This window comes from Camelus bactrianus, chromosome 1, assembly GCF_048773025.1.
Source record: "Camelus bactrianus isolate YW-2024 breed Bactrian camel chromosome 1, ASM4877302v1, whole genome shotgun sequence".
NCBI lineage: Eukaryota > Metazoa > Chordata > Mammalia > Artiodactyla > Camelidae > Camelus > Camelus bactrianus.
In genome coordinates, this window is record NC_133539.1 from 108271976 (window position 1) to 108294224 (window position 22249).

The 22249-nt window shown below is 38.2% G+C and overlaps 1 protein-coding gene across 2 annotated transcripts in view; it reads right to left on the reverse strand.

Moving 5' to 3' along the window:
- PPP2R3A (protein phosphatase 2 regulatory subunit B''alpha) overlaps window positions 1-22249 on the reverse strand; it is a 148376-nt gene that overhangs the window by 110520 nt on the left and 15607 nt on the right. Inside the window, exon 2 of one of the 2 annotated variants that reach the window (XM_074370872.1) lies at window positions 11547-11689. The exons of the other annotated variant lie outside the window; for it this stretch is intronic. The gene's annotated coding sequence lies outside the window, so the exon portion shown is untranslated. The remainder of the gene's footprint in view (window positions 1-11546; window positions 11690-22249) is intronic. 2 annotated transcript variants of the gene reach the window in all.

Here is a 22249-nt window from a genome sequence, read left to right on the forward strand (position 1 = left end):
TTCTAAGAAAAAATAAATTCTACAAAGGCACAGAGATATGAAAAAACCTTGCATGTTTGAAGAATTATAAGGAGTTTGGTATTGCTGACGTTGAAAATGTACAGTATGGGTTTTACAGTTTCAGGGTCTCCTCCAAAAAGTAAGAACAAAAGTAAGAATGTAAACTCCATCTTCAAAGAAGTGAGAAGACACCTGTGACCCCAAATCAATGTATATATATATATAAAGACAGGAAACAGAATGGTAAGTGACTTTGCACAGTAGAGGAGGAAGGGATATTAATGGCAAACAAACCAATTCCCCCTGCACAGCCCCCAAAAGGCTCAGGTTTGGAGATATCAGATACCACAGAAAATGAGCTTGGGTAGAGGACTGAACACAGGGATTATTTGAAAGTCTGCAAAGAATAGTTAGAGTCCTCCCCACCCCTACTCCACAAACTCAGAAAATCGTCCCTCCTTCATGCTGCTGATGACAGAAATCTTATCTGCTGGTGAAAAAAAAAAAAAAACTGAACCAAAAAAGCACCAACTCCAGGACCATAACACAAAGTGGGTGATAAAGGACTTAAAGCTGAGTAAAATTCTACTTTCCAAATAATCAGCCCACCAGCTCCCTTTCCCCTGCCCAAGTCCAGGTTGCCAGAAACTAGGCTTATTACCTTCAGCTCCCAGCCCCCACTCTGGATTATAGAATCCTTTTTTGAAGATTAGAAATCCCACCTAACCACATGATCTCCTTACAGTGAAGCCCACTAACGGACAATGCTACCTACAATCAGAGAGCTTCCTTTCAGCTTTTCAGAGCCTCACTTTTATTTTAAATCAGTTTTATTGGTGTATAGTTTACACACAATAAATATGTTCATATTAAATGTACAGTTCAATGAACTGAAACAAGAACCACTGCCCTAAAAAGGAAAGAACATTTACATTGCTCCAAAACTATTCCTGTGCCCTTTCCCAATCAATTCTCCTAGCCTGCAATATTTTACAACCACTGACCAGAGTCCCACCACCGTACACTAGCTTTGCCAGTTCTAGATCTGCACATGAATGTGACCATATGACATGTATACTTCTTAGTCTGGCTTCTCTCACTTCACACAATGGTTCTGAGATTCGTCCACATTACTGAATGCATCAGTTGTATACACCTATTTACTGCTTAGCAGATATTCTACTATATAATAAATATACCCAAATTTGTCTTATCTGTTCAGTTAATGGACATTTGGGTTGTTTCTAGTTTGGACTGCTATGAATTAAAACTGTTATGAACCTTCAAGTAAAAGCCTTTTTGTGGATATATGTTTATATCTTTTGGGTAATTAACAATAGAATTACTGAATTGTGAGAAGTGTACATTAACTTTATAAAAGCCTGTAAAACTGTTTTCCAAAGTGGTTCTACCATTTTACAGTCTTATCAGCAACACCTGAGAGCTCTAGTGGTTCTACAGTCTTTTGGAGACTTGTCCGTTTTCTTAATTTTAGCCATTTTAGTGAGTGTGAAGTGGTACCCACTGTGGCTTTAATCTGCATTTCCCTGACAACTAATGATGTTGAGCATTTTTTGTATGCTCATTAGCAATTCATATATATCTTCTTTTGTGAAGTTTCTATTCAAATCTTTTGGCTGTCTCTTATTACTGAGTTCTAAAAGTTCATTTATATATTGTAGATATAGACATTATCTCTTGGTCTATGGGTTCCCTTTCCATTTTCTTAGCAGTAGCTTTCAAAGAGTAGGAGGTTTTAATTCTAATTTTTATTAACCCAATTAATCCAATTTTCTTTTACAGTTAATAATACATTTGCCAGTCTTAAGATCTTTGCCTATCTTAAGAACATAAACATTTTCTCTTAAAGTTTTTTTGGTTTTATGTTTTATGATATCAAGGTTTATGTTCCATTTTGAATTCATTTTTACATATATTATGAGGCTAAGTTTGAATATCATCCAGCACCACTTATTCAAAAGACTGTCTTGTTCCCACTGAACTATGTTGGAGCCTTTGCTGAAAAACAAATGATAATATATATGGATTTATTTCTGGAGTCTCTATTCTTTTGTCTTTAATATTCACCAATACCATTCTGTCTTAATTATTGTAGAATTAGATTAAATCTTAAAATAATAATGTAAATCTTCCATTTTTTTTCTTTTTCAGAATTGTTATGGCTATTCTATGTTCTCTGCACTTTATAACAATACTGGAATCATCTTGCCAACTTTCACAAAGATAACCTGCTAGAATTTTGATTGGAAAATAAAATTTCATTGAATCTAAATTTCCATTTGGTGACAATGGAGATCTTAAGAATATCAAGTCTCCAATCATTATAATCCATGAACATAGTATATCTCACTGTTTAGATGCTTTTTAGTTTCTCTCAGCAATGTTTGTAGGCCTTTCATTAAATTTGCTTGCAAGTATTTCATGTTTTTTGATGCTAACACAAATGGTACTATTATTTTAATTTCATTTTCCATTGTGTCTGTTTGCTGGTATAGAGAAATACAATTGATTTATGTATATTGATCTTGTCAACTTGCCACTTGATTGTATTATTTATAGCATTTTGGGGGTAAATTTCTTGGGATTTTCTATATAGATAATCATGTTGTCTGAGACTAGAGAATTTTACTTTTTCCTTTCTAACATTTACTGCCTTCCTGACAACTGCACTGGTTAGAATATCCAGAACAGTACTGAATAGAAGTTGTGAGTTCAGAAATCTTTGCCCTGTACTGGATTTTAGGGAAAAGTATTCAGTCTTTCACCATTAAATATGATGATAGCTGCTGTGGTAGATACCCTTTATCAGACTAAGAAAGTTCTCTTCTATTTCTAGTTTGTTGTGAGTTCTAAAAAATTTCATATGGTGGTAGAATTCTGTTAAATATTTTGTCTGCACCTGTTGACATAATCACAAAATTTTTACCCTTAATTTTGATAATGTGATGGAATAGGGGTGAGAGAACTGAAATTCATATTAGGAAGACAAAGCATAATGTTTTAAATTAATGAACGATTAATCTGTAATATATATGCATTTATAAATATGGAGTTGAATAATGGAAAAAATGCTAAGAAAAAATTGGCAGTGATTGTCTCTGAGAAGCAAGCCTCGTTGGAAGGGGAAATTGACCTTTTTAAAAGGTCTTTTAAGTTGTACCACTTTAAACATAAGAATATATAATATTTGATAACAGATTTTAAAAACTAAAAATGAGTTCTAGGGAGATGTGAGGATGAGGCTGGGGCTCATTACTGTGTGTTAAGGTTGAGAAGCAATGGTGTAGGAGAGACCAATTAGCTTCAGGCCTGAGTTGTTTCGTTTTGGCAGGGCATCCAAGAGGAGACATTTCCCATTCAGGTGAATATACTTGACAATGAAGAGATGGGAGTTGACAATAAAGATTTGGGAGTAAGCACCAGATAAAGGGTTTAAAGCCACAAGACTGGAGATCGGCCAAGACGGCGGACTAGAAAGACCCCCAGCTCACCTCCCTCATGAACGCACAAAAACCACATCTGTAGAACAACCATCTATGAAAAAGACTGAAACCTACTAGAAAATATCTTCTACAACTAAAGACATAAAGAAGGAAGCACAGTGAGACAGGTAGGAGGCGGGTAGACTTATGATATAATTAACTCCTATACCCTTGGATGGACAACCCACAAATGGGAGAATTATAGTGCAGAGGTCCTTCCACAGGAGTGAGAGTTCTGAGCCCCACATAGGGCTCCCCAGGGGTCCTGCACCAGGAAGAGGAGCCCCCAGAGCATTTGGTTTTGAAGGCCAGCAGGGTTTCACATCAGGAGTCCGAACAGACTATGGGAAATAGAGACTTTACTCTTAAAAGGCACCCACAAAATCTCACACACACTGGGAGCTGGGGCCAAAATAGTAATTTGATAGGAGCCTAGGCCAGACTTACCTGCTGGTCTTGGAGAGTCTCTTGGAGAGGTGGGAGGTGACTGCAGCTCACCCTGGGGACACAGACACTAGCAGCAGCCATATCTGGGAGCTCTGTTCTACAGGATGAACACTATCAGCTGCTGGTAAGTGTCACTGTGTGAGATCTTTCCTCAAGCTCATTAGCACCAAGTCTTGGCCCTATCCAACAGCCTGGGGATGCCAGTGCTGGGACACCTCAGGCCAAAGAACTATTTAGGTGGGGACACAGCCCCACCCATTAGCAGAAAGGCTACTTAAAGACTTCCTGATACCACAGCTGCCTCTAAACACGGCCCTGCCCATCAGAGGGCAAAGACCCAGCTCCTCCCACCAGTGAGCAGGTACTGATCCTGCCCTCCAGGAAGCTTGCACTAGCCTCTAGACCAGCCTCACCCCACAGGGGGCAGATACCAGAGGTAAGAAAACCACAGTCTCATAACCTGTGTATGCAGCCTGTCTACAGCAGGCCAGACTCTACCCTGGAACCACCTGGGCCTCAGCTCTGCCCACTAGCAGGCCAACACAAGTTTTGGGATCACCTGGACCCCATTCTAAACTGTCAGCAATGTCCCTCCCCCATCCACCACAATCTTATACTGGCTCTGGGATCCCTGGATCCTGCAGCTAGACTCTTTCCACCAGTGAGCCAGCACTAGTGGGGGTTCTGCAGTCAATAGCCTTGTGACCAGACCCTGCTAACCAGCAGCATCTGCACAAGGCTGGCCTGGCAACCAACTGGGAAAGAGACCAACCAAGCTTATTAGACAGCCCACATAGTCAGCACACCACAACAGAAGGGTTGTATGCCCATGTAGCCCTCATAGGGGGAATCCTTAGAGCATACAGCTTGGGTGACAAGAAAGCAATGAATGCAGGGATGCATAGGACGTCTCCTACAGAAGGCTACTTCTCCAAGGTCTATAAATATAACTAACCACCTACATACATAAAAATACCAATAGCAACTTAGAAAAAACGAGGCAGTAGACGAACATGTAGACGAAGGAATAAGATGAAACCCCAGAAGAAGAACTGAGTGAAGTGAAGGTATGCAACCTACTCAAGAAAAGGTTTAGATGATGAAATAACTTGGGAGAAGAATGAACGCACAGAGTGAGAAGTTAGAAGTTTTCAAAAAAGAGTTGGAAAATATAAAGCACAACCAAACAAAGATGAAGAATACAATAACTGAAGAAAAAAATACACTACAAGGACTCAAGAGTAGACTAAATAATACAGAGAAATGGATCAGTGAGCTGGAAGACAGAGTACTGGAAAACACTGCCCCTGACAGAAAATAGAATGGAAAGAAATGAAGACAGTTTAAGAGACCTCTGGGACAACACATCACATGCACTAATATTCACAATATAGGGGTCCCAGAAGGAGAAAAGAGAGAAAAAAGGCCTAAAACATATTTGAAAATATAATAGCTAAAAGCTTTCCCTAACCTAGGAAAGGAAATAGCTACCCAAGTCCAAGAAATGCAGAGTCCCGTACAGGAAAAACCCAAAGAGGAACACACCAAGACACACTGTAATCAAAATGACAGAAATTAAAGGTGAAGAGAAAATATTAAAAGCAACAAATAACATATAAGGGAAATCCCATAAGGCTATCAGTTGATTTTTCAGCAGAAACTCTGTAGACCAGAAGGGAGTGGCACAATATACTTACAGTGATGAAAGAGGAAAGCCTACGACCAAGAACTCTATCCAGCAAGGCTCTCCTTCAGATTTCATGGCAAGATCAAAAGCTTTACAGACAAGCAAAAGCTAAATGCATTTAGCACCATCACAAATGTTAAAGGAACTTCTCTAGGGGAAAAAAGAAAAGGCCACAACTAGAAACAAGAAAACTATGAAATGAAAAAGCTCACCAGAAAGGCAAACATATAGTAAAGGTAGGAAATCATCCATACACAAAGCTAGTAGCAAGGTTAAAAGACAAAAGTAGTAAAATCATCTATAGTCACAATAAGCAGTTAAAGGATACACAAAACAATTTGATGTAAAATATGACATCAAAACCAGTAATTGTGAGGGGAGGAGAGTACAAATGCAGGTTTTAAAAATGCATTTGAAATTAAGAGATCAGAAACTTAAAACAATCATGGATATATATAGGCTGTTATACAAAAATCTCATGGTAACCACAAACCAAAAATCTATAATAGGAGGAGGGTATAGCTCCAGTGGTAGAGCACATGCTTAACATGCAGGAGGCCCTGAGTTCAATCCCTAGTACCTCCTCTAAAAATAAATAAACCTAATTACTTCCCCCACTGCCAAAATAAAATAATTAAACAATACAATAATTTAAAAAATCTGTAATAGATAAACACACAAAAAAGAAAAAGAAATCCAAACATAACACAAAAGATATGAACACAAGAAGAAAAGAAAAAAAGAACTACAAGAACAAACCCAAAACAATTAACAAAATAGCAACCGGAACATATGTATCGTTAATTACCTTGAATGCAAACAGACTAAACGCTCCAACCAAAAGACACAGAGTGGCTGAATGGATGCAGAAACAGGATTGATATTATGTTGCCTACAAGAGACTCATCTCAGATCTAGAGAAACACACAGACTGAAAGTAAGGGGATGGAAAAAGGCATTCCATGCAAATGGAAATAAAAAAAAAAGCCAGAATAGCAATACTTAATGTCAGAAAAAAACAGACTTTAAAATACTGTTGGAGACAAAGAAGGACATTACATAATGATCAAGGGATCAATCCAAGAAGTTATAACAACTGTAGACATATATGCACCCAACAAATGAGCACCTAAATATATAAGGCAAATATTAATGGACATAAAAGGAGAAATTGACAATAAAACAATAATAGCAGGGAATTTAACACCTTGTTTACATCAAAGGGTGGATCATTCAGACAGAAAATCAATAAGGAAACACTGGCTTTAAATGACACACTAGACTAGATGGACTTAATTGGTATTTATAGAGCATTCCACATGAAAGCAGCAGAATACACATTCTTCTCAAGTGCACATGGAACATTCTAAAGATTAATCACATGCTAGGCCACAAAATAAGCTTCAGTAAATTTAAGAAAATTGAAATATTATTAAGCATCTTTTCTGACCACAACGCTATCAGATTAGAAATCAACTACAAGAAAAAAAACTGCAAAAACTACAAACATGTGAAGGCTAAACAATATTCTTGCTACTAAATAACCAATGGATTACTGAAGAAATTGAAGAAGAAATTTAAAAAGACTTAAGAGACAAATGAAAAGGAAAACACAATGATTCAAAACCTAAGGGAGAAAGCAAAAGCAGTTCTAAGAGGGAAGTTTCAGGAAACAAGAAACATCTCAAGTGAACAACCTAACTTCACAACTGAAGCAACTCGAAAAGAACAAATGAAACTCAAAGTTAGTAGAAGGAAAGAAATCATAAAGATCAGTGCAGAAATAAATGAAATAGAGACTAAAAAAAATAGAAAAGATCAATGAAACTAAAAGCTGGTCCTCTGAAAAGATAAACTAAATTGATAAACCTTCAGCCAGACTCATCAAGAAAAAAAGGGAGAGGGCCCAAATCAATAAAATCAGAAATGAAAAAGGGGAAGTTACAACTGACATCACAGAAAAACAAAGGATCATAAGAGACTACTATGAACAACTATATGCCAATAAAATGGACAACCTAAAAGAAAAGCACAGATTCTTAGACAGGTACAATCTCTGAAGACTGAACCAGGAATAGAGAATATAAATAGACCAATTACCAGTACTGCAATTGAATCAGTAATTTAAAAACTCCCAACAACCAAAAGTCCAGGACCAGATGGCTTTACAGGCAAATTCTACCAAACATTTAGTTAACACCTATCTTTCTGAAACTATTCCAAAAAATTGCAGAAGAAGGAACACTTCCAAACTCATTCTATGAGGTCACCATCACCCTGATACCAAAACCAGGCAAAGATATCACACAAAAAAAGAATATTACAGATCAATATCATTGATGAACATGGATGTACAAATCCTCACCAAATACTAGCAAACTGACTCCAACAATATATTAGAAAGATCATACACCATGATCAAGTGGGGTTTATCCCAGGGATGCCAGGATTTTTCACTATCTGCAAATCAATCAATTTAATATACCACAGTAACAATGTAAAGAATAAAAACCATATGATCATCTCAATAGATGCAGAAAAAGCTTTTGTTAACATTCAACATCTATTTATGATAAAAACTCTCCAGAAAGTGAGCATAGAGGGAGCATACTTCAACATAATGAACACCATATATGACAAACCCACAGTTAATACCAAACTCAACAGTGAAAAACGAAAGCATTTCCTCTAAGATCAGGAACAAGACAAGAATGTTGGTTCGGAAGTCCTAGCCACAGCAATCAGAGAAGAAAATAAATAAAAGGATTCCAAATTGGAAAAGAAGTAAAACTGTATTTTTCCAGTAATTTTTTTTGGATCCATCTCCTAAAGCAATGGAAATAAAAACAAAAATAACAAATGGGACCTAATTAAACTTAAAAGCTTTTGCACAGCAAAGGAAACCATTAACAAAACAAAAAGACAACCTAAGGAATGGGAGAAAATATTTGAAAATGATGTAACCGATAAGGGATTAATTTCCAAAATTTATAAGCAGCTCACACAGCTCAATATTAAAAAAACCAAACAACCCAATCAAAAACTGGGCAGAAGATCTAAATAGACATTTCTTCAAAGAAGATATACAAATGGCTAACAGGCACATGAAAAGATGTTGAACATCACTAATTATTTGAGAAATGCAAATCAAAACTACAATGAGGTTATCACCCCACATGTTCAGAATGGCCATCATCAAAAAGGCTACAAATAATAAATGCTGGAGAGGGTGTGGAGAAAAAGTAACCTTTCTACACTGTTGGTGGTAATGTAAATTGGTGCAGCCACTATGGAGAACAGTATGGAGGTTCCTTAAAAAACTAAAAACAGAGGATCCGGCAATCCTACTCTTGGGCATATCTGGAGAAAACTCTTAATTCTAAAAGATACATGTACTTCAATGTTCATAGCAGCACTATTTACAATAGTTAAGAAATGGAAACAACCTAAATGTCCACTGACAGATGACTGGATAAAGATGTTGTGGTACATATATATATATATATATATATATACAATGGAGTACTAATAAGCCATAAAAAGGAATGAAATAATGCCATTTGTAGCAACATGGATGAACCTGGAGATTGTCATACTAAGTGAAGTAAGTCAGACAGAGAAAGACAAATAACATATGATATCACTTACATGTGGAATCTAAGAAAAATGACACAAATGAACTTATTTACAAAACAGAAAGAGACTCACAGACATAGAAAACAAACTTATGGTTACCAGGGGGGAAGGGAGGAGGGAGGGGTAAATTGGGAGTGTGGGATTGGCAGATGCAAACTACTGTGTCCCAAATAGATAAAAAACAAGATCCTACTGTATAGCAAAGGGAACTATATTCAATGGCTTGTAGTAACTTGTAATGAAAAAGAATATGAAAAAGAAAATATATATATATGTAACTGAATCACTATGCTGTACACCAAAAACTAATACAACATTTTAAATTAACTATGCTTCAATAAAAAGTTTAAAAAAGTAAAGGAGTTATACTTATAAACATATTTATTTAAAAAATTAACACACATAACAAATGTTGGTGATAATGTGGAGAAGAGGTAACCTTCCTACACTGTTGGTGGGAATGTAAATTGGTGCAGCCACTGTGGGAAACATTATGGAGGTCTCTCAAAAACCTAGAAGTAGAACTACCATATGACCCAGCAATTCCACTCCTGGGTATATATCCAAAAAAAAAACCAACCCACCAAAAAACCCCACATTAATTCAAAAAGATGTTCACAGCAGCATTATTTAAATTTGCCAAGGTATGGAAGCTACCTAAATGTCCATCAACAGATGGATGAATAAAGAGGATGTGATAATATATATATGTAATATTATATATATATATATATATATATATATATATATATATATATATATATATATACATATACACACACACACACACACACACACAATGGAATACTACTCATCCATAAAAAAGAATGAAATTTTGCCATTTGCAGCAATATGGATGGACTTGGACGGCATTAGGTTGAGTGAACTAAGTCAGATAGAGAAAGACAAATACTGCATGATATCACTTATATGTGGAATGTAAAAAACAACAAACTGGTGAGTAAAACAAAAAAAGAAGCAGACACAGATATAGAGAACAAACTAGTGGTTATCACTGCGGAGAGGGAAGGGGGAGGGGAAAAAATAGAGGGGTAGGGGATTTTAAAAAAGGGTTATTTTTGGATTAGTTGAAATCATGTGTGTGAAACTTCTGAAAATTGTAAATCACTATAAAATTTAAAGAATCTTCCATTCAATAAAAAAAAAAGCCACAATAGTGAACAAGATTGAATGTGCATAAGGTGAGAAAAGAGTCAAGGACAAAACTCTGAGGAAGGCTGGCATGTACGGGGTGAGAAGAAAGATGCAAGGAAGGAGAAAAAGCATGAATTTTCAAAGGGAAGAAAGAGAACCAGCCAAATATGACACGGAAGTCAAGGGAAGAAAGTGCTACATTCTTCTAAAATGCTGAATTCCAATGATTCCATGTACCAACAGACACTAAAGCTATACTTTTCATTTAAAAAAATTTTTTTAAATGTAAGTACTAGGTATTGGACCCAGGACCTCATGCATGCCAAGCACCCGCTCTACCACTATATCCTCCCCTCTAAGGCTATACTTTTATAATTTCACAGAGAATTTTGGGAAGCTAGTAAAAGCTTAAACAACATAAATGTAATAATGGAAAATAGAGAATGGTGTTACACATATTTTCTATGTTGCTATTTATGTGTTCTATTTCAGGAAACATCTGGAGCAGAGGGTATGAGGTAAAGAACTTCCACGGCTTATCTCAAATGATGAAAGGATTCAAGAAGAAAATGATTCAGATAAACTGCAGACGCAAGAAAAAAGTGGTTGAATAACTTTGTCACTCAGATGAGACATCTGAAGACTAAGAAGAGGAAAAACTGTAGAAAAGTGCCTGAAACTTTATATTTAACAGAGTATAGGAGGTGTGTTGATTCAGAAGGAATGAGTCATTCAGAAATAATAAAACTATTAGTTTGCCTGGAAAACACAGGCACTCTGTGGTGGATGACTCAGTATGGAAACTGATCCCATGAGAACAATTTAGAGAAATACAAAAACATATACCATAGAACTATTTGCAGGATAAAAAAAAGGAAACCTGGAATATTTTGTGTGTTCACTTCAAAAATAGTTGAGAAGATAAATTAAGAAATCACCTAGAAGGGAAGATTTTTCTGATGCTCATAGAAACCATATATATGAACATGAAAGAACAATTAATGCTTTAGGTTTAGGGCTAATGTCTTAATGAGACCAGAAGTAAAGTAAGAATATCTCAGCAGCAGGCCTAATTTGAGCATAAGGGAAGAAGGAAGCTCTTAAAAACTTATTTTTACCTTTACTCCAGTGGAGAAACAGGAAATGTGGCTGAGGGGAAAAGCACCAGGTGGGCAGTCAGGGGCTCCTTGTCCCAGCTTCGGCACTGACCAGCTCAGTAAGTTGGTCAAGTCATTTCCCTCACTGGTATTCGCCTTCTCTTCTGGAAAAACAGGACAGAAGATGGCTTTAGGGTCTAAGGAACATAAGAAAAGTGAAAAGTTCTTTCTCGGTTTGAATTAGGAAAAAGCTATACTTTACTAGAGAACTGCTTTGTATTATTTGATGTGGAAAGCACAATGAACTGGCTATTAATTTTTAATGCATATAATTTGCAAAGTTACTGATTTCTCTGAGTACTGACTCCAAAAGGAAAATTAGGAAGTTAAACTTTGACCATTTTATAATTTAAAAAAATTCCCTACTATATATTCCAAAACATCAATAGTCGTCTCTATCTGCTGGTAGTATCTTAAGTTACTTTAATTCACGTATTTTTCTTTTCTAAGCCTTTTTCTTATTTTGGAGGAAATCACATAAAAATGAAACCACATTCTATAAATAAAAATCATTTGGATGGTTTAGAAGAACATATATACCACACAGTTTAAGGAGCATTTGAATGCTACTATAAGCCAGATACCCTTTAAGACTAGGGAACTACAAATTCTATAAATTTGCTTCAAACAGCTTACAGTGTGAGTGGGCAGAGAATATATCTTTTCTATCAAGGAGGGCATCCCAGAGAGGAGGACTGCCAAGCCCAGCCTGGAGTAGAATAGTAGTTGGCTGCAGAAATAAAGGGAAGATGCCTTGTGGATAAACAGAGCAAGGCAGTAAGTGGCCTGGGAGGTATCAGGAGCTACCAGGAGTTTGGTATTATTCCAGTGTCAAGTTTGAAGAGAGGCTTCTAGGTGCTACAGCTAAAGGGGTGGGGCAGAGGCAACCCAGCATTCAAGAGCCCGAGAGGTTTCAGTGGGGGGCGGTAGGGACGTGGTCAGATTTACACGGTGGGTGTATCACTGTGTAGCACTGCGGAGGACACAGTTGGGGAAGCAAGAATAAAGCCAGGCAGACCAGCTAGAAAGGCTCTGCAGAAAGAGTCCAGAAAAGAATCAGTGAAGCTACAAATGAAGGCAGCTCAGAGGCATAAGTGACTACCCATGATCACAAATCTACGAGTATGATCTGAATGTAAATTTATCTTTAAATCCTGTGCTTTTCTGTATCTCTGTGCAAGCACAAATTTGGTCCAAGGTGACAACAGGTCCTAAATTCACTTTTATTAGGTAAATTGTGAATCTTAAAAAAAAAAAGACTATTCATTAATATACATTAAATACCCAAAATGTTTAGGGCACTATAAAAACAAAGCTCCTGACTATAGGAACTTAGAAGATAAAAGAAATGGGACAAAAAATAATAGATCAATTCATTCAGTAGGTACTTACTGGGGCACTTCTGGGCCTTGACAGAGATCACATTCTAGTGACAGTTCCTTTTAGAACATAATTTCTACATCCTCCCTTCCCTCCCTGACAAGTTCACTTGGGCACAAGTGAGTAGAGAAGCCCTTCAGAGCCAAGTGGACAATTCTAGGAGATGACCAGGAACCTGGGGTGAAATAAACAGAAGCATGGGTCAGGGGAAAACTTGCTTGAGTGGAACGATAAGAGAACAGGGGAAAATCCCAAAGGATGACATGAATGGCAGGAGGCTGTGGAGGAACCTGGAATTGCCTTCAGAGTGGCTTGGATATAACAGATCAAAGTTACTGCTTATTTTTTAAAACGACAGTTTTAATCTTTATAAAAGTAATGACTGTAGAAATAAAATATGACTACTGAAAAAAAAGAGAGAGAGGAAAATACAAAGAGGAAAATAAAGATCACACCCAGAGATAGTATCAATATGAACATTTTTGTCCTTTTTGACTTTCAACATACACATAAACATACACATACACAGACCTGGGGATTTTTGTGAATATTTATTATTATTTTTTAACAAAAGTGAGAATTAAAGTTTGATACCTGCCTTTTCCACTTAATATAGGGAAACATCTTTTCATGAAAATAAAAGTCTATACCAAAACGTATAAAAATCTGATATACATTTTGTGGATATACCAAATTACTTATTCAATTTTCTACTAAGGTACATTAAGGGTGTACGATAAGTAAGGTGCAGAAAGGAAGCAAGAAGCAAGCAAATAATAAAACTGACTTCAGCTGTGGCAACATTTTGAGTATTCTAAAGGTGGAAAGAGGTAAGACACATGGAAGCTCATGAGATTTTAGTGTTCCAGACATAAGATGAATAATGTCTGAATCTGGAATTCTTTGTGGATGAAGAATTTCCAAACGGGAAACAAAAAAAGAAGACTGCAGCCCAACACACACTAAAAATGAAGTAATTTCAAATCTTCACATCTGCAGAACAGACAGAATGTCAAAGAAAGCACTCAGACAACTAAAAATATTGGGTGGACTGCCAGGGGAAAACCAGCGCTACTCTAGTGATCACCCACAACCACAGCGTTTCAAGGAAGCGACAGAGCTCCCCAAACTCTGCTCCAACAAAAAGTGCACTGAGTCTGTCTTGTGGAATGCTAGGTGGCCTAAGACTTCTTGTATTCTCTCTGGGCCTCCGTTTCCTCAAGCGTTTGGCTGCGCTCTGTGAATTACACACTGAGCTTGTCAGAGTTCCCTTGGAAGCTGCCAAAACGAGCCGTTTCCCATAGCAACCAGAATAGCTCTGCTGTTATCTGTTTTATATATTGGATGGATCTATAAAAAATGTTTCACTTGAAAAAACAGATTTCTATAGCTAAAAGTATTTTTAAAATCACAGGATTAAAAAAAATCACATTCACCCTTCAGATTATTTAATCATTCACGAAGGTAAAAATATAAATGTATAGTGGAGGGATGTGAAAGTCACCACCTTAACACCTTAGTTAAACTTAGCATCACTAGTGGTGGGATAATCAGATAATGTGTACCTCCCAGTACAGTGCAATATGGAGACTAAAGTATCATTTATGGTTTTCTTGCCCAAAATATTTAGCTTTAATTAAATTTTTAGATTTCATGTCCACTTATAGGAAATACAGGCAATAGAGAAATAAGTTACACACCACCATGAGTAAACAGAGAAATTCATAATGGGGCTCATTCTGTAAGAAACTGGCCTGGTCTCTTCAATAAATCAGTATCATAAGGGGAAAAGCATGCATGTGGAGGTGGGTAGGTGAGGGAGAGGCAGAAGGAACACCAACTATAAAGGCTCTGAGAACAGACTACAGGGGCAGGCACAGAGGCAGGGAGACGAAAAAGGGGGCTAAATTTGCCTGGGCTAATTCAGGAAAAGATGATGCTGGCTTGGACCAGGTGGTAGCAGAGGAAGGGTGAGAAGTCAGACTCTGGATGTATTTTGAAACAAGAGCCTGTGGGTCAGATGTATGAGTTTTGTGGGGAAAAAGGAGGTTGAGGATGAATCTAAGGTTGATTTTTTTTTAACCGTTGTTGTTTGTTTGCCTCAACAACTGGAGGAAGAGAACTGACTTAACTGAGACTGGGAAAACTGCAGGGAGAGCAGATGTGTTGGTGGGAACAGGAGTGATAGTGTCTAGAAAGATCAGTAGTTCTGTTTTGGGCATTACTTTTGAGGTGCCCATTAGACACTCACGTAAAGACATGCAGAATGCTGTTAGAGACCTGAGTCTGGATTTCTGGGGAGAGATTTAGGCTGATACCAACTTAAGAGACTAGATGAAATCACCAAGGCGGGGAATGCAGAAAGAAAAGACGAAGAAACATACAGAAATATTTATTCTATAATAAATCTTAGTTTCTAAGATTCTATAGAAATCTACATTTCCATATAGGAATAGAACATAGAAGGAAACATCCAAAGGCTGAGCCTAGGGGCACTCAAACATGCAGAGGAGCGCTGTCCAATAGAACTCTGTAAGATGATGAAATATTTATATATCTGTGCCATTCAATCACTCCCCACATGTGGCTACTGAGCACTTGAAATATGGGTAATGTAACTGAATAATTGAAAATTTAATTTAAATAGCTACATGAGCTAGCGGCTATAGTACTGGACAGCCCAGATCTAGAGTTTGGAGAAGTGAAGAGGAAATCAGCAGAAAAGACTGAAAAGAAGTAGTAAGAGAAGGGGGAACCATGACAAGTTCTCCAAGGGTCTCCTGTGTTTCTGTACACACTGCAAGCAAGGCACTGCTGCCTGTCTTGATAGTCAGTGTTATTTTTATATGATATGATAGTTCTGGACTAGTTTTTCAAGAATGTGTAACAAACAGCCTTGGAAGACTTGATACTGTCTTGCTCTGGAGCAAAGGGTCACTGTCCAGTACAATAAACATGTTTCCCCCTGGAACAAAGAGAAGGTATGCTTATTGCCCATCATAAAAGATTTGGGCTCTCTAAGGTCATGTTCCTTTCTAGTAAAACAAGCCACCACGTGTGCAGGTGTAGTCTGGCCCCACCCACATTGCCTCAGAGGTAACTGGGCCTCAGGGAATCAGTATAAAAATACTCCTACTCAGGCTACTCTATTGCTGTAAGTAATAAGCTGTCTTTTGTCTCTGATCCAGAAGTCTTCTGTTTTCTACCACCACTCTCAAAACTGGCAAGCTAACTTGTTAGCTTACAAATAGGGCAAAATATTAGGTCCTGCATAGTTCTTGACAAGCATTTTAGTATAAAGTGAAAAAGGTGTTTAGAAGAGGAAAGAGTGGTTAACTTGGCTCCTGAATGTTGTCAGATAAGTATTCAGAAATGACAGATGTTTTGATGGAATTATGGGAACAGAAATCTGACTGGCTTGAGTACAAGAAAGAATGGGAAGAGAAAAACTAGCAACAGAACTCAGTCAACTCTTCCAAGAAGTTTTCCTGTGAAGTTTAAGTGAAATAGGGCAACAGAGGGGAAAGTCGAGTCAAGGAGGATTATTTTTAAGACGGGGGAAATATTTTCATGTATAAGACAATGATTCAGAAGAGGGTAAAACTGCTATAAGAGAAAGAATTATGAAGCACTTTGGTTAGTTCTTTCACAATAACAGGAGAGAAAGCGGAGTATATGGATATTACTGCAAGTAGTGGGTAAGTATGGTGGCGAAAGCTTGTGAAAGCACTTTTTCTCCTATTCCTTTTCTGAATTAGGAAGCAAGATCATCAGTTGAAAGTGAGGAGTGAGGAGGAGATGGTGAACATGTAAGGAGACTGAAGACATGTAATAATCTCCTAGGAGGAGATGAAACAGAGAAAATGACTGGGGAAACTTAGTACAACTGCCAGGCAACATTCCGGGTCCACTTGGGGTTATGAGCATTAATTTAACATAAACTCAGAAGCATGATTTTTACAGGCGTGGTACAGGGCAAAGAATGGGATTTAATCAGTGCTGTGGTTTAGCCAAGCAAGGGTGCTGAAGTGAGAGAGAGGCAAAGGAACTGAGGATATATGCAAGGGAGAGATGATGATGATGGACCCCAAGCCTCTATCCTAGCTCCTGAAATCCTAACTCTTCCAGCTGAGCCTTGTGGGACTCATGGGTAGATAACAACAAAATCCCCAGATCCCAAACCTCTTCTCTGCAGCTTTCTTCAACTTCCTTTACCTTCTTATTTAAACCGAAACTGGACTGTCCCCTGAGGATGCTTCCCTGTAGCCCTTAGATGATGCCTCTTTTTCTCTTCCACATCTTTCAAACATGAGGCCTGGTAGGCGCCCTTCCTGTTCCTCATTGTTACTTCCACTCCATTCTCCCTCTCCCCTCTCCCCAAATCCCCTGCTCTGAAGTCATATACCATTAGACTCTACCACCCACTACCCTTCTTTAACTGCAGTATTTAAGGCTCCCCAAGGTCACTCCCTTTCATTGCTTGATTTTAGCCTTTAGTTCGCAGTCACTCCAACACTATTTCTATGATAATTCTTATTGATTTCAACATCCAACCAGATAATCCATCTGATATCCTGGCCTCTAAGTTTCTTGGTCCTTTTCTCCACAATGATAAATATGCTGATCTTGTTTTCTACCCTGTCTCAACCACTTTCTCCCATGATTATACTCTCTGTCTTCAGAACATCTAAAAGTGTATTTTAATAACCATATATCTGAAGGAGTATCATTTACGAAAAATTAACTGGTGAGTTCCGAGTAAGAACACCCTCTGTAGGCGTCCACTGGCCGAGTTGAGGGAATGGTCATACATCAGGCACGACCACCCTCTGCAGGAATTCCTGCTAACATCATCAGCAGATAATGAGAGCAAGAAGAACTAGGCATGCTTCCTCTTTGAGGATCCTTATCTTGGGCTTGTATTCCTTAGATGCAGGGGAAATGTGTGTGTGTAGGGTTAGGGGAGAGGTAGTCATGCTGCTATGTTGACTGACCCTTCTTGTATTGGGCTTGCAAAGGGAAGACTAATATTATTACATCATCAGTTTTAAAAGTACTTATATGCTAGATATTGTGCTAAGCACATAAATGCACTATCTTATTTAATTTTTATCAAAGTCCATCTGTCCTACACCACGTCCATATTAAAGCTAAAGGAGCGGGGATAGTCAGTACCTGAGTCCCTGCCATAACCCCAGATTTCTTGACTCCTAGGGAAGGAATTGTCTCAAATTTTACTGGCATAAGAAAAAGACAGGAAGGATGGAAGGACAGAAGAAAGGAAGGAAGAGAAGACATAAATCTATAGAACCCTGAAGTCACTCCAGTAACCTGGATAGAAAAAACAAAAAGGTTTCTTTTTAACCCCAATTCTGTGCTTTAGAAAGCTTGAAAACCTAATAAATTTATTAATGAATGATGAAATTGTGACACACGAAATAGCCATATAAAAGAAAATCATAACAGATAAGTTAATGGAGTAAAATTTAAAAGTTAGACTCAAGAACCAATGAATAATGTTAAGGCTACCTAACTGAATTTCAGACTGTAAGTGTATTACCAAACTTTATAAGCATAATTAAGACAATGAGCTTGTTCAACCTTAAAACTGACTGGGACATAATTAAAAGCATATTCACAAATGGCATCATATCCAGAAATAGAACTATATTGTACAAGACATGCCATAAAACCAAGTACAAAGCTTAATTTTTTTTTTTTGGAACAAGTGACCTATGAGATTAAATCAACAGGAGGGAAATGGAAAATGCAGAAGATTCTAAATGTGGAAGAGCTGTGAAAATCAGGACAAGAAAAAATTAATGGAAGTGTGAAATACAAGATTTGATTTGGAGGAAACATAAATACAAAGACTCAGTGCAAAGATTCTCTGAACAGAAGAAACGAGTAATTTCCATTCACAGAATATTTATTAAGCATTTATAGCCTGCTACAGTTTCTCAGGAAGGGGGATGATGGGATTCAGGTGGCAGTGTGATGGATCACAGAGGCAGAAGCAGAGATGAGTCAGAAAGCCACTGCAATTTACTCATCCTTATAACCCCAAAGTAGAGCCAGTGCACAGCATAACATAGAAATTCAATGTATTTACTTAATATATGAAATGTTAGATGCTGCGGAGCACTCTGAAATTCAATTGGGGAAGGGGAACAGGGCAAATATCCAATAGAAATATCTATGGGCAAGAAGGAAATGCAGATTATTTTGAGCTGAAAACCTTCACAGTTTTTACCTGTGTCCCTCAACAGAACCCAGTGTTTCCCCATTTCTTTGTTCCCATCCTAGATACAGCTTTAAAATCTTATTTATTGATTCAATGGATCTGCTCTATTTAATCAGCTTTAATGTATCCTAGATGAAGTCGTATCACAGATAAGACCACTGGCTCACTTTTGCACTGATCCAGCAAATCTCTAAGCTTGCCCACTGGAAGAGCGTACGAAACACTTGTCTGCCTGTAAGACAACTTCAGGCAAAAGACTGTGGTCCTGTAGGCTCAAGAGTAGTACCAAACAAAGTAAAACAACCACTGGGGCACAAGTCTGAATCACCACCTCCAGTGGGGCTCTGTAGCCACAATCTCAGCAGAAAAAATTTCATTCAATATCATAATAGGGGTGCTGGGGAGGTGGGGGGGGCTAGGAAAGAGGATGCTGAGATCATACAGGAAAACAGAGCTGAGAACAAGGTTTGACTGCAGGAAGCCAAGAGGGGAGACATGATGGGCATCCAACCCAAAAGTTCAGAAGAAGGTATAGAGGTTGAGCACAGAGTCAGAAATTTGAGAGCATGAGAGCTGAGAATGAACAGTTATCTGCTGTAATAGACCAAGTAGGTTGTTCATGATTTGCTTTGTATTTGTTGTTATATCAGACTGAGCTGACAGGTCCATGTCTAACAGTCAGGGTCAGGGCAGCCACCAAGCATCATCAACCTGTCATTTGGCCTCAAGTACCCTGAATGAGATGATGAGAACCCTAAGATAGTCCCAAAGTTCTTCATTCAGTTGACATTCTACATGTGGGACTAAGGGATTTCTGTATTCTACAGATGAGGTCCAGCAAGGGTTTGTTATTAATTACAGACAGACAACCCAAATAGTCTAGTACATATACAATCAGAGTACCTTACTGGGGCAATAGGTCTTTTTACAGATACCTTGGTAGGTGTTTGGAAATCCATAAAAGTGAAATGGCCATCTGACATATTTGTAGGCCATATTCAGGCAATAAGCTCACTCAGTAAGGCCTGTCAACCCTATCTCCAAAATCTCTCTCAGTTTCGACCACTTCTCATTAGAATTCTGCTAGAATCCTGGCCCAAATTATCAAGCCTGCACTACTGTTAAGGACTTCTAACTGGTCTCTCTGCTTCTACCCTTGCCACCCACCCCCATAAGCCAGTCATTCTCCAAACTGCACAACTACAGTAATACAAATCAGAGCAAATCACTCTATTTTAAATTTAGAAGATTTAAAGTCTCCTATTTAAAAATCACTTCAATGGTTACCTACTTCATTTTGAACAATATTCAAAGTCCTCACCCATGGCCTAGTATAGCTCCAGAATCTACGCATCGCTTTCCTGACCTCATCTTGTACTGTTCTCCCTTGGCCTTTGGTTTGGTTCCTCCAACAGCCTTGACCAAGGCCCCATTTCATTACTTTCTACCCCATTACCTAGTTTACTATCTGCACAGCACTTATCAGTATCTGTAATTGTTTTACTGTTTACACATTTACTGTATTTAACCCATGCAATAGAATGTACACTCCACAAGGGCAAGGATCTTGTTTGCCTTGTTTACCCTGTATCCCAACACCAGAACAGTGCCTTGTATAGAGGAAGAACTTAATGAGAAAGAGGAGAAAAAAGAGAAGGAAGCAACTTGCTAATATACTACCGTTTCTATTTCTTTGGATGAGACTTAGGCTAGGAAAAAAGCCACCTTTTAAAACTAGTTTAAGGAGGGGCTGATTGATACCACCTAGAATGAAGTGGCCCTCTTGGATATTTCTGGTAACTGCTTAGCTTAATCTTGCATTTTACCTGATGAAAAGGTTTAAGCATATTCCTTGAACGTAAATCCAGCACCCCTGGCCCCTGTCATGAATGCCCAAGTACTGAGAGGCAAAGTACAGAAGACCACCCACTAGAGTTTCAAGACCCCACACTCCCTCCCAACACACACTGAGAAAGTGCCAACAGGAGGATCGATTACGCTTGTACTATAGCTAGGAAAGTTCTTTTACAAAAGTCTATTCATCAATAGATCTCTGGCTCACCAGCAAGGGGGCCCTTTATCAGCCTGATCAAATTTAGTTAACCTATGTTCAAATCCCTAGAGAATGCATTCTTGCATAGGCACTTGCTTACCCAACCATCTGAGAACATTTTGTCAACCAGGTCTTGGTCCCTCAACTGATGACTGGAGACCATTAAGAGCTTCTGCTGGTAGCATTGTCGCGCAGTACACCTACCCCTGGTGGTGTTCCTCCTAATGAATGACCCTGTTACTACTCACCTGTGCTATGCATGAAGGGCTCAAAACAAACTGAATCCCACTACATCGGTGGACCAGAACGTTTGAATGTCAGTGGTTACCAAACTAGGTGAGCTGAAGGGAACTTCATGGAGCTCTCCAGTCTGGTTTGTCATCTGTCTAAATAGATTTTTATGATGATTGTGACTGGGAAACAGACTTTGGCCTAAGGTATCTAAATCTTGATAGGTATTATGGTGCAGGTCTTATGGAAATTTTTGTTTCTATTCTGAAAAGTTTTAGACATTTACTTCATTTCACCTCCTAGGACCCTCATTCCTACTGGGTGGGAATCAGCCATAAAGATAACTGGGGCAACAAAGTTGCCTAGGGTTACAGAGTGGTTCATGTGGTGAACTGACCTAATCTTCCTTTTCTATTATACTCTGTCTTTTTGTTGGTGAGGGGGGTGGGTACATATTTTATAATCCTCTCTTCTTTTCCCCAGAGCTCAGGGCACCAATTAATTCCTTTTCAAACAAGCCTTTCCTCCTATGTACTGAACAAGAGATGTCCCTACTTCTGAGAGACCTGTCTTGTCCACAGGCTAGGTAGAACTTTATATGTAACATGCTTTCCAATCCCTAGTCAAGTTTAGTTGGGACACTGACTCAAGGTAGGCCAATCATGTTTTCTCTCCGGGGGACTTGGAATTGAAGTACTGAAACATTGGCAATTAGTTGCGAGCTCTGGATCTTAAAGTCCTACAGATTTGATGGCT